This window comes from Hylobates moloch, unplaced genomic scaffold (genome assembly GCF_009828535.3).
Source record: "Hylobates moloch isolate HMO894 unplaced genomic scaffold, HMol_V3 SCAFFOLD_16, whole genome shotgun sequence".
In the NCBI taxonomy this organism is placed as follows: Eukaryota; Metazoa; Chordata; class Mammalia; order Primates; family Hylobatidae; genus Hylobates; species Hylobates moloch.
In genome coordinates this window covers 63,595,077-63,612,829 of record NW_026652291.1, presented here as the reverse complement: position 1 = coordinate 63,612,829, position 17,753 = coordinate 63,595,077, and the positions used below count along the sequence as shown (strand labels likewise).

Genomic DNA, 17,753 nt, shown 5'->3' with positions numbered 1-17,753 from the left:
GAGGAAACTGATGCCCAAGATTAATTTGCTCAACCTCTCAACAAAATATAGCACCTTGTTAAATTGTAATTGAAGTATTTTAGCATTAAAAGTAGTATAGAAAGCTTTATGTCTACCAGTTATGAATTTTATTCAATTAGAAATATTTATTTGGCATCTGAAGCAGAAACTTAGCATGTCTTAGCAGGCTGCTAAGTTCCTGCTTCAGATGCCAAATAAATATGGTTTATTGGTGGCACTCTTTACTTTTGTAGACAGTCCCTTCTTAACTTAAAACTGTCTCTACCTCCATATCTGCATTACAGAACACAAATGATCTGACTTGTTGTCTGAGTTCCAAATGCAGACACGGAATTCTAAAAGAAAGTAGTACATTAATGTCATATTCCCTCCAAGACTTTTACATGTAAGAAGTTAGATGATCATGGCATGCAAGCAAAATAATATGACAATCACCTATATTAGTGAGTTGAGACTTATAATTAAATAAAACAAATTTAATTAAAACTAAAATAAAACATGAGTAATACTGCCTGATATTTAGGCATAATTGGGAAAAGAGGAGTGTTAAAAACAAATCTTTGTCTTCTCAGCTTTTCTTTTTGATAGCCCAGTTACTCTAATCTTGCCCAGATGTCACTGGATTTAACTCTGATCTAGTGGGCTCAGTGACAGTGGTACCAATACCAGAGATTAGTTTTTTTTTTTTTTTCTGCCAGTGTTGTGCTTCAGTTGGATATTAATCCTAGGGAAGCAGAGAATCAGGCTAATGGTGATCTCAGGAAGAAAAAGACCAAATAGGTTGAGAAAAAGAAATCATTTGTTGTTCATCCATTAAAATAGGTAAGACTTAACAGTCCTTCAAGAAATCTGGAAACTAGAGAACTCCTGCAACATGGTCTCCCAATTTTTCTACATATTCCTTGAAGTGAGTAAACCTCTTGGATCATGTATGAATCAGCATGAGATGCTATAACAAAATACCATAGACTGAGTGGCTTAAGCAACAGATACTTATTTCTCACAGTCCTGGAGGCTGGGAAGTACAAAATCAAGGTGACTGAAGATTCAGTTCCTGGTGAGGAAAAGCAGAGAATAATTACTCTCCTGGATGGGAAAGGACTAACATGCAACTAGTGCTTACTTTCAAAGCAAACATTACCTATGAATGAAATCATCACATAGTATAATTCATGAGAAAACAGGGAGGCTCCCACCTCCCAGTGTTTCCACCATACAAATTCAAATAATCATTAAGTTGAAATAAAATTCTAGGATAGATTAAGTGGGTAGTGTATGGAGAGGTTATAAAACATGTGAGGACTAAACTCTGATTTTTATCTTGCCCAAATTTTTATATGAAGGGTCTGGGGAGTCATGCCATACAAATAATAAATTCATATCAGATGGGTTTTATTTAACCCTGTCTGTCATAACTTACTTTCCAACCTGACTCTGGCATAACATTATGAGACAAGGAAGAAAATCGAAATATTTTACCCCAAAACACGTTTCTTTGCCATATTTTGAAATATTTGAAATGGCCCCACAATGGCTCCTCTGTTCTTTGAAGGGAAAATTTGCATCTGTAAACAATCTCTATTAACATAGAGGTCTTTCTTCCAGACCCTCCCAATCCTAAAGAGATTAACTAAGATCCGTATAAGAAATACTTGTCATCTATTGGTCTCTAAGGGCAGCCACTATAAGACTTCAAAAAACTTTGACCTCCACAGTCTTTTATCTTAACCTGAACCTTCTCTTTTTATTGATCCCAGGTCTTGAAACAAACTCAACCAATTGTCAACCAGAAAAATGTTTAAATTCACCTGTAGCCTGGAAGCCCCCACTTCGAGTTGTCCTGCCTTTCTAAACCAAACCAACATGTTTCTTCAATGTATTTGATTGATGTCTCATGCCTCTCTAAAATGTATAAAATCAAGCTGCACTCTGGTCATCTTGGGACATGTTCCCTGGACCTCTTGAGGACTGTGTCATGGGCCATGGTCACTCATATTTGGCTCAGAGTAAATCTCTTCAAATATTTTACAGAGTTCAACTCTTTTCGTTGACACATGTTGACGTAGGTTAATAGTCAGAGCTGGGCTCCAAGCTCGGCAGGACTCGCCAGCCTGCTTTTGAGCACAAACCCTGCACATTCCTTTCTAATATTTAGCTAAACTTCACTGAGAGAATTCTGATGAAAGGTACTGAGGAAAGAAAAGGTAATTTTGAATTGGAGACATTACAGAGAAAGAAGGGCATACATATAAGGCACTGAACAGCTAAAGGCAACAAGAAGGCATTTATGAGAAGACAAAATTGCAGATGACCAGGAAGGAATAGTAAAAGAAGGGAGAATTGTGGGTGAAAGGATTCAGATTCTACTAATGACTAGCCTGGCCCTCTTCCTATTTTAAATGAAGCACAGCACTCAAAAAACACTTGTCAAGAACTCAGGACCAAGTAACTTTGACGTGCATTATGGTGCACAAAACCAGCAATAGAGAGACAAGGAGGAACTGGACTGGGAATCAGGAGATCTCAACATGATTTGGTGACTTGGGGAGGTAATCGTGTCTGAGGCCTAGTCCCCAAGTTGTACTCTCTCAGGTAGAATTTTTCAACCATGACACTATTTACATTTTGAACCATATCGTTCTTTGCTGAAGTGGCTCCTGTGCATTGCAGGGTGTTTAGCAGCACCCCTGGCCTCGACCCCTTCAGTAGTGATGAGCTAGAATGTCTTCAAACACTGTCAAATGTCCCATGGAGGGCAAAATCTCCCCCAGTTGAGAACCACTCTTCTGTTATCTGTAAATCTTAAATTCTGTAATTTTATCTTTTTAATATGCCAAAGTAACACATAAAGAAGCAGTAAAGGGCACAGTGTTTGAAGTCAGCGTTTTGGGGGTGAAATCTCTCTTTACCAGTGGGGAATTACTTTGGGTAACTTAACTCATTTGTGAAATGAGACTGGTAATGCCTACTCTGTAGTGTTTATGAAGGGATTAAGGTATGTGATGTGTCAAGAACAGCATCTTTCTCATGGCATGAAATGTTTGGTGTACATAGAAGACCGTTTGATTTGCTTCCCCAAGTGGATCTTTGGGGATGCATAGAAGACACTTTTGATTTGTTTTCCCAAGCTAACTGTATTATTAAATCTGAGTACATATATACCATTATACATGACTATCCTGGGGAGGAAATGGAGGCTAAATTGTAAAACAGGAACTGGATTTATGCATTCATCTCTACATCTCCAAAACCTCAGCATAAGACCTGGCATATGTGTGGGCATTCAATAAACAGGTGCTGAGGAATGGATCAACTGATGGAAGAATGATGTCACACACTGATAATTAAGCGGTCTGCTTAAGATCCCAAAATGTCTAAAAGTGGGTAAAGACTTACGTACATTTCTGATGCTATTCTTTATGCCAAAAGATAGAGAAATTATGTTAAAAATATAACCATATGCTTGAGAATTTTACAGAATAACATTACTCTGATATAAGAAGTAGTTATAAAAACAAACAACTCTATAGCCATATTTCTTGTAGCACTGGAAAATCAATAGAAACAAACAACAATTTGTCTGCATCTGCAGTCTGCGTCCCACTCTCCAGTGATGACACTGGATGCTTAAGCTTCAGTGGAGTTGTTCCAACTCTCTCTCTCTAACAGTTCTACAAAGGAAAATGGAAAAGCTGAGAAAAGAAACTTAAGGAATATAATTTTCCCAGCAATAAGGATTTTTATTGTCAATCTAAAAACAGCTGACACTGCCTGAAAGTAGGGCCATAAAAATAAAATACAGCAGACACCCTCCATTTGCCTACACTTGAAGGAAATGAGAAGTTCTCACAATTGTTATGGCAACTAACATTACTACATTTGGTAGTTTTTAACAAAGGAAAAGGGGAGACAAAATCTGCTGAGCCTTAAGATACCTCCTTGCTTTTCATGTTGAAACAGTTTAATTCAAGGACTTATATGTGACAAATAGATCTTCATAATGAAAATGTAGTTCATCTTCATATTTCTTACTTGAGTATCATTTTCAGCTACTTACAGGACTAGAAAAGCAACTCTTGCCCTAAGATGGCTGGATTCATTTTATTTTCTACTTTCAAAACTAAAATTATTTAGAGTCCAAACTTTGATTTCCTCTCCTATTGGTCTCCCTGTATATTCCAAATATTCGCTAGTCTTCCCAAGATTTCTAGTCTTCCTCCTGCTGGAAGGAACATTTCTTCCTACTTCCCTGAAAAATACAGTCTGCCAGGAGTTAAGTGCCTCAGTTTGCTTCTTAAAAATGTATGTTCATGTGTTCTCATTGTTCAACTACCACTTATGAGTGAGATCATGCAGTGTTTGGTTTTCTGAAACTGGTGATCAGCAGCTTCCCAATAAAAGTCAGAAGTTGGGCGAGTGGAGGCAAAATCATGGAGTTTAACTGGTGTGTGACCTTCCTTTAGGAACACTCAACTGGTAAAGGAAAAATGCCTCAAGTGAGCATGTGCACAACTTCAATAAGCACACTGAAGATGCAGCCCCTCCGAAGTGCTGGCAGGCCACTGTGCATGTGGACAGCCCACACCAAGGGAAGAATCAGGGGAGAAGGGATGCAACCCCCAGAAGCAAGCCAACATATAAAACCCTGAGTCAAAGTTCAAACCACACATGTGAATCAAGTGGCCCACTTGGCCCTCTTTCAAGTATATTTCCTTTTGTTCCTGCTCTAAAACTTTTTGATAAACTTTCACTCCTGCTATAAAAAAAATTATCTTCATTTCAGACCTTCTCAGATTAGGTAAATTTTATCTCATCTCCTCCTCGGGGATAATAATCCATCAAGTCTTCCCTTTCCTGCCCAAATAACCATCATCTCCTTTTCAATAGACTCTTTTCTTCAGAATGCAAATCTACTCAAATCTTTCTAAGCATAAAAACTTGTACCCTGCATGTCCCTCTAGCTTCCCTCTGGCAATTTCTCTATCCAGGAGTTCCTTAGGAGTTATCATCTGGAAAGAATAATTGTTATTCTTTTTCAATGCCTCAGTTCCAGCATGACCCTTCCCATTCTAATGAAGCCTCTAATCCCATTCACTGAAGCCATTTTTGAGAAGATCAGTAACAATAGTAACAATCTCCAATTTTCCAAAATGCAGGTTATTCATGTGACAAATGAAAAACAATTAACTTGTAGGTATTATCAGGCATTCTCCCTCTACAACCAAAGGCTTTTGGTTTTGACCTCTTCGTTTCTCTTACTTTGCCTTTGAAGAGAGTTCTAGATTTTATGATGTAGGGTCATGGAGAAAGAGGCAGAGTGTAAGATGAAAGGCAAAGAGCTACAGACGGTGAAGGAAATTTGAGAGGATGTTTCAAAAAACAGCAGATATACTAAGAGAAGTGGACAAGAAGTTCAGAAATTTTGGTGTGGTGATAAATTCTCTCCATAATATTAGACAAATAAATAGAAAACTGGGTTGTTCTGAAAACTTTTTGTTTTAAGATGTGTTATTTTTGACATTTATCAAATAGTAGACAATTGTTACACTTAGCTTACCTGACTTCTCATTATTCTACATGGAGAATTAAATCCTCTTGCTTGAAAGTTTTTAATTTGTATACTTTTGTAACGTTCTTGACCTCATCTTACAACTCTGGCATTCTTATTAATATCATACATAAACTTTCTTCTTTCCTATCCAAAGAAGTCCATGATTGAAGACTTCATTTCACCAAAGCCATCGTCACCTTGCACTGAGAGGATACTTGTTATGGGCTGAATCACATCCTCCTGAAATTTATATGTTGAAGTCCTATCCCTTCAGTATCTCAAAATGTGACTATATTTGGAGACAAGGTTCTTCAAAGAGGTGATTAAGTTAAAATATGCTCCTTAGAATGGGCCTTAATCCAGTCTAAATTCCTCCTTATAGAAGAAGAAATTCACACACACAGAGACACCAGGCGTGTGGATACACAGAAAAAGAGGCCATATGAGGACAGAGCAAGAAGGTGACCATCTGCAAACCAATGAGAGGGTCCTCAGAATAAAATCAAACCTGCCAAGACCTTGATCTTGGGACTTCTAGCCTCCAAAACTGTGAGAAATTTCTGTTGTAGTCTGTGGTATTTTGTCATGGCAGCTCTAGCAAACTGATACAATGCTTATTTTGTGTGTGTGTGTGTGTGTGTGTGTGTGTGTGTGTGTGTGTGTGTGTATGTTAGACCAAACACAGATTAAGTTCTGATTGAAGTCTGGTTTTAATTCTATATTATGAAACAGAATCGTAGGATATTAAAGCTGGAAATTTTTTAGGGATCTAGTTTAGTAGAGTAGGGTTTTTTGTTTTCATTGTTGCAAAGGTCACTAGATTTGTTTGTAAAATTTATGAAAGCCAGAGCCCCTTAATCGACAATATGAATATGAGCACATATACATATATTTATGCATATATTTTATTTCATTATGAACTGACTTTTTCACTTAAGCAATTTTTTTTTACTTTATGAATAAATAATTCTTCTCATTTTTCAGGCAAAAACTGATGACCACTTTCTGAAATAAAATGGAAAGAAATTGCATTGCGGAAACAAAAAGAAAAATAATTCTCCTCAATATGAAATCTCGAAGCCAATTAAAAAGTTTTAGTTTTCTTTGACATGGCACAGAGAATGTATCTTGGATGTTCATTGGATTTCTGATTTTGCTGTTGCTTGGCAGCAAGAAATAGTGAAAAATCTAGCTCCCTGAATAAGATGACATTGTCATATTATACAGAATTAAAATTAGCATTACCCTCTTTGCCCCTCGAAGATAGAATTGTGTGAAAAAAAAAGAAAACACAACACATCCTCCGGGACCCTTCTGATAAATTCTACTCACATCATTTTCCCCAGTCAGTAAGGTCATCCTTGGTAAGTACTGCATCACTGATCCTGTCTATTTCAGCCTGAAAATAAAATAAATCCATATTTCAAAGTTAAGGTCATCAGAGCAGTGGTAACTTCCAAACACGTTTTTTTCAGTACTTTGATATATCCAAATATTTCTGCCAATGGATAAAATGACAAAACTGTCACTCTCAATTCCAGGCTCTAGAAGAACTTCTGAAATTGAAAAGTGTATATGTTCCGCAGCTCCTATCCCCCTCTTGCAGAATAAAAAGGGCCGAAAGAACTCCTTGTTTACAAAAGCATTTACAGGCAAATGGCAGGACCTTAAATCAGAAGATAATGCCTTATTCATTGGACCAAAATATCTACCAAGTAAGCCAACCCTTGAATGTACTTCTCCCTATGAGGTTCTTCTATGAATGAACTTTCTCATTCTCTCAAAAGTGAAACTTCTACTTAAAATTGAATCAAGCACTTAAAAAGGTGGCAAACTTCTTGGGACTTAAACAAAAATTTTTTTGTTATGCTTGAATTTATGAGAAAACTTCTTGAAAAGAAAATGATTTAAAAACCTGGCTTGGAGGAAATTGATCTCATTCATAACAGTAAACAATATTCTTTTCAAAGCTGTTTGCTGGCTTGATCTGTGACACTGGTGTATCTTCATATCAATGGCCATGAGAAGTCATATTGGTGTAACTTCACCAAAGCAGGAGACTCAGTTGGAGTCAAAACTGTTTATGCCTCACTGGGGGACAATTATCTTAGGGTTTTTTTGTTTGTTTTTTTGTAGGGTTTTGGTTTGTTTGGTTTTGTTTTTCAGACGGAGTCTCACTCTGTCACCCAGGCTGAAGTGCAGTGGCATGATCTCGGCTCACTGCAACCTCCGCCTTCCAGGTTCAAGCGATTCTCCTGCCTCAGCCTCCTGAGTAGCTGGGATTACAGGCATGTGCCACCATACGTGACTAATTTTTGCATTTTTAGTAGGGAGGGGGTTTCACCATGTTGAGCAGGCTGGTCTCAAACTTCTGGCCTCAAGTGATCCACCTACCTGGGCCTCCCAATATGTTGGGATTACAGGCGTGAGCCTCCACACCCAGCCTTGTAGGGTTTTTGTTTCTTTGGTTGGTTGGTTGGTTTGGTTTTGGTTTTGTTTTCCCTAGACAAAGGTTTACTCAGTGAAAAAAACTTTCACCATTTTGAAAGTATTTATGGCCACTGACATTTCTAAAAGTGTCTCATACATTATAACATTCTTTTGATAGTTTTGGTGTGCACAGAAATCAAGAAAACTGAGGTTTGACAGCACAGAAAAATAATAGTAGTGTCACCTAATTGTATACAGGAAGGAAAATGACATAGTTGTAAAATCCTGCTACTTCAGGATATTAGAAGAAATGTTAGCAATTCTGATATGTGTAATGTAATTTGTGAAAAGCATTTTTTCCATTTTATTCTGAGGCTACAATCACAAACTAGTGAAATACTTGCCAGAGAATAAGACTGTACGAAGTGTTCACAATTTTATGTGGCCTCATGTGCTTAGCAATGTCATAGTAAAAACTTATATCTATATATATACACACACACACACACACAGTATATATATATACACACACACATACATAGTGTATATATACACACACACAGTATATATATTTATATATTCTCTCTCTCTCTACACACACACACACACACACACACACACACACACACACACACACTATATGAAGCCACAAACCTCACCCCAATGTAAAAGAATCATCAGGAAAGCAAGCACATCACATGTGCTCATTAACCATCTCTTGTCAGTCGTCATGCAGTATTGGCCATTTTTCCCTCACTGGCTCAGGCTTCTTGCAGTGATGAGCAGCAATGGTGTGACACTGTTGTTTATACCTATCCACATTATTTTGCCATTGCCCACACTGTGTGTGAAGGCTGCCAGCATGTGCCAAGGTGTCTCTTTCCAAGCCCAAGAGAACAGACATCTGCATCAGTGGAGGTTTTCTGCTGCTGCCAAAGCTTCTGGAGCTACTTAATATGGAAGCTATTGGCTCAGCCAGCAAATGCCAAAAGCAATCCAGGCCAGAGCTGTTTTCTCTGCTGAGGTGTATAAATTTCTTGCATTCTTGCTCTGAGTGACACTTGTGCTGTCAATACTCTCTAGAGTGCATAGTAGATACACTCTTTCAGTTTTTCTTGAACCTCTAGGACTCAGATATGAATAGAGGTTAGGATTAAAGAACTATCTCACTAATACATTGTGATATATACAAAATTTGACCATACACATGTGCCTCACCCTCTACACATCTGTTTCTCTCTGTACAATCTCTTGATGCACCTGCCTAGTCCTATGGGTAACACAGGTAGACTCAAGCAAGATATCATATCATGTTATTAACCTGGTGTGAGGCTTATTTCCTGGTAGACACACACCACTCACTGCTCATTGCTTTCAGTTTAACACCATTAGGAAAATATTCCTTGAGAAGCTAAACCTTACTGAGCTTTAGACAAATGGTAATTTGTCCATAAATTGACACTAAACAACAGGAAATTAGTTCACTATTTTTGCCACTCACATTCACACACAGTGTATACACAATTACCAAGTTACTTGTTCTCACAATGCCTACAATTGATCTATTCCATGTTTTTTAATTGCCTTAACCACAATTATTACAGAAAACCACTTTACTTCCTAAAGCATTGTTTCAAGAAAAGACATCACCATCTACTCAGTTAGGAAATTAAAATCCTAGGAGCCATCTTATTTTCTCCACCTCCCTTATTCGTCATACCTAAGAGATTATGTCAACACTTTCTCTGAATCATCTCTCAGCTGTATTCTCTTCTGTCTTTTACATTTTGTCTCCACCTTCATCACTACTTGTTTGGATATTGCAGTGGCCAGCTAGATCTCCCTGTATCTCTCACCACACTCTTTCTTTCCACTTTCCATACCGTTGCCACAAAATTTCTAAAACCGGTAACTTCAGATTTTGTTTTACCTTAGTCATCTTTGTCCCTACCTTGGACAGTGCTTGGTATATAGTAGCAACATAGTAATTGTTATCCACTAGGTAAATATTCAACAAGAAATGCTCAGCTAATGCAGACACTTTCATGAACAAGTTTGAATTCACTGGTCTTTAGTAGACATCCCATTCTTTGCCCATCATCAACTTTCTGATATTAAGTTGCCAGAATCAGCCATGACTGCTCTTTCCCTTGTGAGCTGGCAATACTTCTAATGTAACCAGAAGCTTCCAGGTTTCAAATGTGGTATCTTAAGAGAAGTTTGAGTGTAGGGGCTGAGCTGGGATATCTGCTCTGCTCTAATCCTGCAGAGGCATTTCCTGAATAAGCACTGTGATTCACAAAAGATAGCAACTTGCCCAATAACATGATCCTCAAACTATGCAAACCAGCTGCCATTCAGGTTGGAGATAAAGCTCTGAGGCAGCAGGATCCTTTCATTCATTCATCTTTTCCAACCTAGTAGAAAGGAAGCAGGGCAGTGCCATAGAGATTCCTAGAGTAAGATGAAATATAAACTTATTGTACTCATTATTTACCTTACTCTTATGACTCTTATTGAGGTATAATCCTGCATAGAAATACAGAAACTGTATGTTCTTTCTGGCTTTCTTGTCAGGATGTTACATTCTCTCTTGGAATGACAAACTAGAGTTATTTTTAAAATTTTGTGCTGCTAAATCATACTTTGAAAATATTTTGTATTGAGGGAGTTTTGTTAGCTAGTTGAGCTGGAGATGAATGGCTACTTGAGTAACTAGAAACTAGAAACCATACTAACAGCTAGGAATTACTAATGTAAAGAACACCTATGCTCTCAATGACTAGTATCCATTTGATTCCACTGACAAACAGAAGTTTTCACTTTGTAAGTAGAAAAGGATAGAGGAACTTTGGCTGGAGTCAGGGCATCAGGAGAAGGAGGAGGAGGACACAGGGGATTCCACGGTATCTATCCTCAACCTATTATTTGGGATTATTTTAGTACTTCTATGGGCAGAGAGATTGAGGTGGGATCTGAAAATATCTTGAAGTTTGGGGCACAAGTAAAGCTGCTTTGTATCTAGGAGACAGAGTGGGGCATAAAGTAGGTAAGGAAACCATTCGCCATATTCCACATGGAACCATGAATTGCTCAGGTGTCTTGAGAATTAGAAGTTTGAAAGCAATTAAAACAATGACTTTGACCTTTACTCTGATTCTCATGATGGGTATAAACAACAGTGAAGCCTCCAGAAGCAACTCGGTACAAATCAGAAGTGAACAAGCGAAAATTGAAGTAGAAAAGAATGCAAAGGATACTGTTGTGAATTCATCTGATAGCTGGCTTGGGGCCCAAGACAGACTCCCTCTGAGAGAATCTCATAAATTATCAGGAGACACTTTGAGGATGCTACTTGTAGGCAGTTGTCCAATGGGAAAGCATTCCATTACACTTTGAGTATAAAAAGAAAGTGCTGTTTTCCTTACAGTCACAAGCTACAAGGCCTAGAATATTTGAGTTATGTAGATGGGACAATGTACACTCTGGATTTAGCATAAAAGAATCACAGAATCCTAAGCACAAACATAATTGGAGTGAGTTAGAAGACCAGGAGGACGTTGTCGCCAAACTGCTTGAAAACAATTTAAACTTGGGTTGTTTTTATATAAAAGCATATGTGTTTGTGTGTGTGTATGAGTGTTTATATGTAAGAATAATAAAGTAATATGTCATGAACTAGTAATAATGAATAATACAGTGTATTGCACCTAAAGTTAAAATTAAAAAATAATCAAAAGATGACTTCAGGCCTATTAGCATAATTGAAATTTCATTGTTTGCTTTCATATTATAGAGTTATTCCATCATAAACATAAGTATTGCTTTCATGATAGGGATCAATTCCATAGAGGTATATACTAAATGAAATGTGTGACCTAGGGGACAGGGGGCAAATAAAGTAGGCAGGGAAGCCATTCTCCATACTCCGCAGAGAGCCATGAATTGCTCAGGTGTTTTGAAAATTAGGAGTTTGAAAGCAGTGAAAACAGCAACTGATCTTTACATGATGAGTATAAACAGCAGTGAAGCCCCCATAAGCAACTCAGTACAAATCAGAAATGAACAACTAAAAATGAAGTAGACGAGAACAAGAAGGATACTGTGTTGTGAATTCATCTGATAGCTGGCTTAGGGCCCACGAGAGACTCCCTCTGAGAGAATCTTATTTTAACAATGCATGGTAGAAATGTTGGAGTTGAAAATGAAAATAATGTACATGTCCAAAAGTATTCAAATTAGAGTTTTTAGCAGCATTTATTGTTTGGCTTTTTTTGCTACACCTCTTTTTACATATTTTAATTAAAATGTCTTCTGTTTCTTCATAAATTTTTCACAGTTAACATTGCCCTTTGAATAATATTAGTGAAAAGTTTCATATGATTTTTTTTGGTTATAATTACCTATACTTATTATTATTATTATTATACTTTAAGTTTTAGGGTACATGTGCACAACATCCAGGTTTGTTACATATGTATACATGTGCCATGTTGGTGTGCTGCACCCATTAACTCGTCATTTAACATTAGGTATATCTCCTAATGCTATCCCTCCCCCCTCCCCAGACCCCACAACAGTCCCCTGTGTGTGATGTTCCCCTTCCTGTGTCCAAGTGTTCTCATTGTTCAATTCCCACCTATGAGTGAGAATATGCGGTGTTTGGTTTTTTGTCCTTGCGATAGTTTGCTGAGAATGATGGTTTCCAGCTTCATCCATGTCTCTACAAAGGACAGGAACTCATCATTTTTTCTGGCTGCATAGTATTCCATGGTGTATATGTGCCACATTTTCTTAATTCAGTCTATCATTGTTTGACATTTGGGTTGGTTCCAAGTCTTTGCTGTTGTGAATAGTGCCACAGTAAACACACATGCGCATGTGTCTTTACAGCAGCATGATTTATAATCCTTTGGGTATATACCCAGTAATGGGATGGCTGGGTCAAATGATATTTCTAGTTCTAGATCCCTGAGGAATTGCCACACTGACTTCCACAATGGTTGAACTAGTTTACAGTCCCACCAACAGTGTAAAAGGGTTCCTATTTCTCCACATCCTCTCCAGCACCTGTTGTTTCCTGACTTTTTAATGATCACCATTCTAACTGGTGTGAGATGGTATCTCATTGTGGTTTTGATTTGCATTTCTCTGATGGCCAGTGATGATGAGCATTTTTTCATGTGTTTTTTGGCTGCATAAATGTCGTCTTTTGAGAAGTGTCTGTTCATATCCTTCGCCCACTTTTTGATGGGGTTGTTTGTTTTTTTCTTGTAAATTTGTTTGAGCTCATTGTAGATTCTGGATATTAGCCCTTTGTCAGATGAGTAGGTTGCAAAAATTTTCTCCCATTCTGTAGGTTGCCTGTTCACTCTGATGGTAGTTTCTTTTGCTGTGCAGAAGCTCTTTAGTTTAATTAGATCCCATTTGTCAATTTTGGCTTTTGTTGCCATTGCTTTTGGTGTTTCGGACATGAAGTCCTTGCCCATGCCTATGTCCTGAATGGTATTGCCTAGGTTTTCTTCTAGGGTTTTTATGGTTTTAGGTCTAACATGTAAGTCTTTAATCCGTCTTGAATTAATTTTTGTATAAGGTGTAAGGAAGGGATCAAGTTTCAGCTTCCTACATATGGCTAGCCAGTTTTCCCAGCACCATTTATTAAATAGGGAATCCTTTCCCCATTGCTTGTTTTTGTCAGGTTTGTCAAAGATCAGATAGTTGTAGATATGCGGCATTATTTCTGAGGTCTCTGTTCTGTTACGTTGGTCTATGTCTCTGTTGTGGTACCAGTACCATGCTGTTTTGGTTACTGTAGCCTTGTAGTATAGTTCGAAGTCAGGTAGTGTGATGCCTCCAGGTTTGTTCTTTTGGCTTAGGATAAGAAATAACTAAGATCAGAGCAGAACTGAAGGAAAAACAGAGACACAAAAAACCCTTCAAAAAATCAATGAATCCAGGAGCTAGTTTTTTGAAAGAATCAAGAAAATTGATAGACCGCCCACCAATAGTGTAAAAGTGTTCCTATTTCTCCACATCCTCTCCAGCACCTGTTGTTTCCTGACTTTTTAATGATGGCCATTCTAACTGGTGTGAGATGGTATCTCATTGTGGTTTTGATTTGCATTTCTCTGATGGCCAGTGATGATAAGCATTTTTGCATGTGTTTTTTGGCTGCATAAATGTCTTCTTTTGAGAAGTGTCTGTTCATGTCCTTTGCCCACTTTTTGATGGGGTTGTTTGTTTTTTTCTTGTAAATTTGTTTGAGTTCATTGTAGATTCTGGATATTAGCCCTTTGTCAGATGAGTAGGTTGCAAAAATTTTCTCCCATTATGTAGGTAGCCTGTTCACTCTGATGGTAGTTTCTTTTGCTGTGCAGAAGCTCTTTATTTTAATTAGATCCCATTTGTCAATTTTGGCTTTTGTGTGGCGATTCCTCAGGGATCTAGAACTAGAAATACCATTTGACCCAGCCATCCCATTACTGGGTATATACCCAAAGGACTATAAATCATGCTGCTATAAAGACACATGCACACGTATGTTTACTGCAGCACTATTCACAATAGCAAAGACTTGGAACCAACCCAAACGTCCAACAACGATAGACTGGATTAAGAAAATGTGGCACATATATACCATGTAATACTATGCAGCCAGAAAAAATGATGAGTTCATGTCCTTTTTAGGGACATGGATGAAACTGGAAGTCATCATTCTCAGTAAACTATCGCAAGGACAAAAAACCAAACACCACATGTTCTCACTCATAGGTGGGAAATGAACAATGAGAACACTTGGACGCAGGAAGGAGAACATCACACACCGGGGACTGTTGTGGGGTGGGGGAAGGGGGAAGGGATAGCATTAAGAGATACACCTAATGCTGAATGACGAGTTAATGGGTGCAGCACACCAACATGGCACATGTATACATATGTAACAAACCTGCATGTTGTGCACATGTACCCTCAAACTTAAAGCACAATAATAAAAAAAAGAAAAAAAAGAAAATTGATAGACCACTAGCAAGACTAATAAAGAAGAAAAGAAAGAAGAATCAAATAGATGCAATAAAAAATGATTTTTTTTATAAGTGTGGTAAGTTTCAGCACAGAAAGAGGTAAATAAATCAACAGGAAAAGACCTGAGGCTCCTGGATTCAGAGCTTCTATCTGGTAGGTACCAGCAAAGGCAGATAATTTCTCAGTTATTCTAATCAAATTATATTATTCCCCCACATAATGCCCCTGTTCACACACATACACACCATCACAGCAACTGCCATTGCCTTCACATTGCAAAATGCCACTGGGACATTTCCTGTGCAGGGGAAGGTTGCACAAATGCTCAGAATATGGCACTATAGGGCTTCATGTACCTCACAGGTCACTTCAGGAGAATCTTCTGGATAAGTACCAATAACCTAAAATGGCCCTTGGAGTGGCAACAAGTAGTTTTTGAGAGCTTGTTCTTCCTGCCAGTGACTTGAGTCAAGTTTTGGCAACATCTTCCAAGGGCTTAGATACCTCTAAGAAAAGCTTCACTGGCATTTGCCAGCTTTGCTTACAATGCATCAACAAGCACCTGGGCATCAATTCACTGTGTTTTGGGGAGATTTATGTTCCTTTCCCCCACTGGGTGGCCATTAAATGTGACTTCATTTTGGCTACAAATTTCTTTTCTTCCATGTTCTGGCCCTAAATGAATTATTGACTTTATTAACCTATTATTTAAAACAAACATTTATATTTGTACAACAAAGATATATTTCTAAGACCTAGGATTAAAATTCATGCTCATTGCGAATAAATGCACATATACATTATGCTATGACATAATGACATAGTACAGAAAAAAAGTTGAGAAATGACATAATTTATGTAACAGTCGATACTATCAAAAAGGGTGTGGTTTTATTTTTTCAAAAAATGATAAGCTTATGTGTCCTTATTTTTACCTCTTTTAATTTTGAAAAAAAAATTAAATTTGCAGAAAGGTTGCAAGAATTGTCCATTTTGATTCACCTAGAAGCCCTACTGGAGTTTCAGTGACTGCTCCAGTAATGTCCTCTATGAAATGATCCAATACAGGGTCACATGTTGCATCTAGCTGTCATGTGTCTTTAGTCTCTCCTTCAATCCAGGACTGCTGGAGTAAACTGCTTCCCTGAGAATTTGCATTTCTCATGAGGGTTGCAGCCTCTGTCATGCCACTATCTTTTATATACCTTCTTCTTGTGAATCAAAACTTCACACAGGGTCACTTCCTTATTCAACCCTTGACCCCTATCCCCAGCTACCATCAGCACTCAGACCTGCTTCATGGGTTTCGACTGAATTATTTGCATTATACTGTCTTCTTGTAAAGGCTGTTGAGCTGTGATCTGGCTAGCAGTTAAACTACTGGTAGATTCCCCTTGATCCTGAAGTGTTTGTTTTATGCTTTGTTAAAGAGGGTCCATTGTCACTTAGAGCTTGGTCCTAGGCTCTGGCCCTCATCTTATTTTCTAGTGGTTATTTCTAAATATGGCCTTTCTGAGTATCAGCTAAATGTCTCAGGTGTGTAAGGCCTTGTCATTCTGCCTGGTCCTGAATACTAAAATCTCCTGCACTGTCTAACCTCTGGTATTTCCCTTTAGCTATCAGCCCGGGAGCAGGTGCTGTCAGCTAGGCCTCACAGTCCTGCCCTGTGCAAGACACCGTGAATCTGGGGTACACCTTGCATGTTTCCCTTCTTAGAAACATCTATACTGCCTATAGTCCAATCCTAGAAAACAAATGTGTCATATATTTTGTCCAGTTTTGCAGTTGTTCACAGTGGGAGTGTAATTTTGCCACATGTTATTCTGTCTTGCCTAAAAGCAGAATCAAGTATGTATTTAAAGGTAAAATTAATTTAATATATGAAAATACAGTCAGATACACTGAACATAAATTAAATTGAAGTACACATTTGGAATTTAGAAAAGGGTCTTAGTAAATGAATGTGAAAATGCTTTTAAAAATATTAAGCACATTTGAATGACTGCAGCAATACTTTATTTAGCACAGCTACATAGTTATGATTCTTCATCACACTGATCAGCCAGTATGGTAGAATTTACTCTCATGCAAATGAATACTTAGCCACTTTATTGCACTTTCTTCCATTTCCATTACACTTTCTAATCTCTTTATTTTGTTTACTACACAAAAGTCCCTTTTAGTGCGATTACATCCTATTATCTGAAGATACTTTCATTATTTTGCAAAGAATAAGCAATCATGGGTACTGCATGGGTTGCATTAAAATGCCAGCTTTACTGAGTGGAGTGAGTAAGTTCTCAGGTTGAGGTAAATCATATGCAAGTCCTAGCAAAATCCACCATTAAAACAACTGTAAAGAATGCAGAAACATAAAGTCATCAACCAACAAACCCTAACTATACATTGATTTGAATAAATGGCATTGTAGGTATAATTCTGTAAATACCAGGTCATGTTAACTGAGACAGCACTAATTCATTTAGCATTGCCATTTCTAAGAATGCATTTACACCACTAAGTTCAACACAACTAAATTATTATTAATATACATCTTACTCTGGAAAATATCATCTTTAAATTCCATTAGACTTTTGCTTCAAGTGTTCCAAAGAAAGGTAGAATAAATTATGGAAATTGATAATGACATTAAACGGTTTTATACCCTATATACATGCATAACTGGTTCATTTTTAAACATCAGTTTTATCACATATCATGGTTGAAA

The 17,753-nt window shown here is 37.6% G+C and overlaps 1 long non-coding RNA gene across 3 annotated transcripts in view; it reads right to left on the bottom strand.

The window, feature by feature from the left end:
• The window catches only part of LOC131381580 (uncharacterized), a 119,713-nt gene that overhangs the window by 27,239 nt on the left and 74,721 nt on the right, over window positions 1-17,753 (bottom strand). Inside the window, exon 3 of one of the 3 annotated variants that reach the window (XR_009210415.1) lies at window positions 1,030-1,075. The exons of the other annotated variants lie outside the window; for them this stretch is intronic. This is a non-coding gene — a long non-coding RNA (uncharacterized LOC131381580). Of the gene's footprint in view, window positions 1-1,029; window positions 1,076-17,753 lie in introns of those variants that run through there. 3 annotated transcript variants of the gene reach the window in all.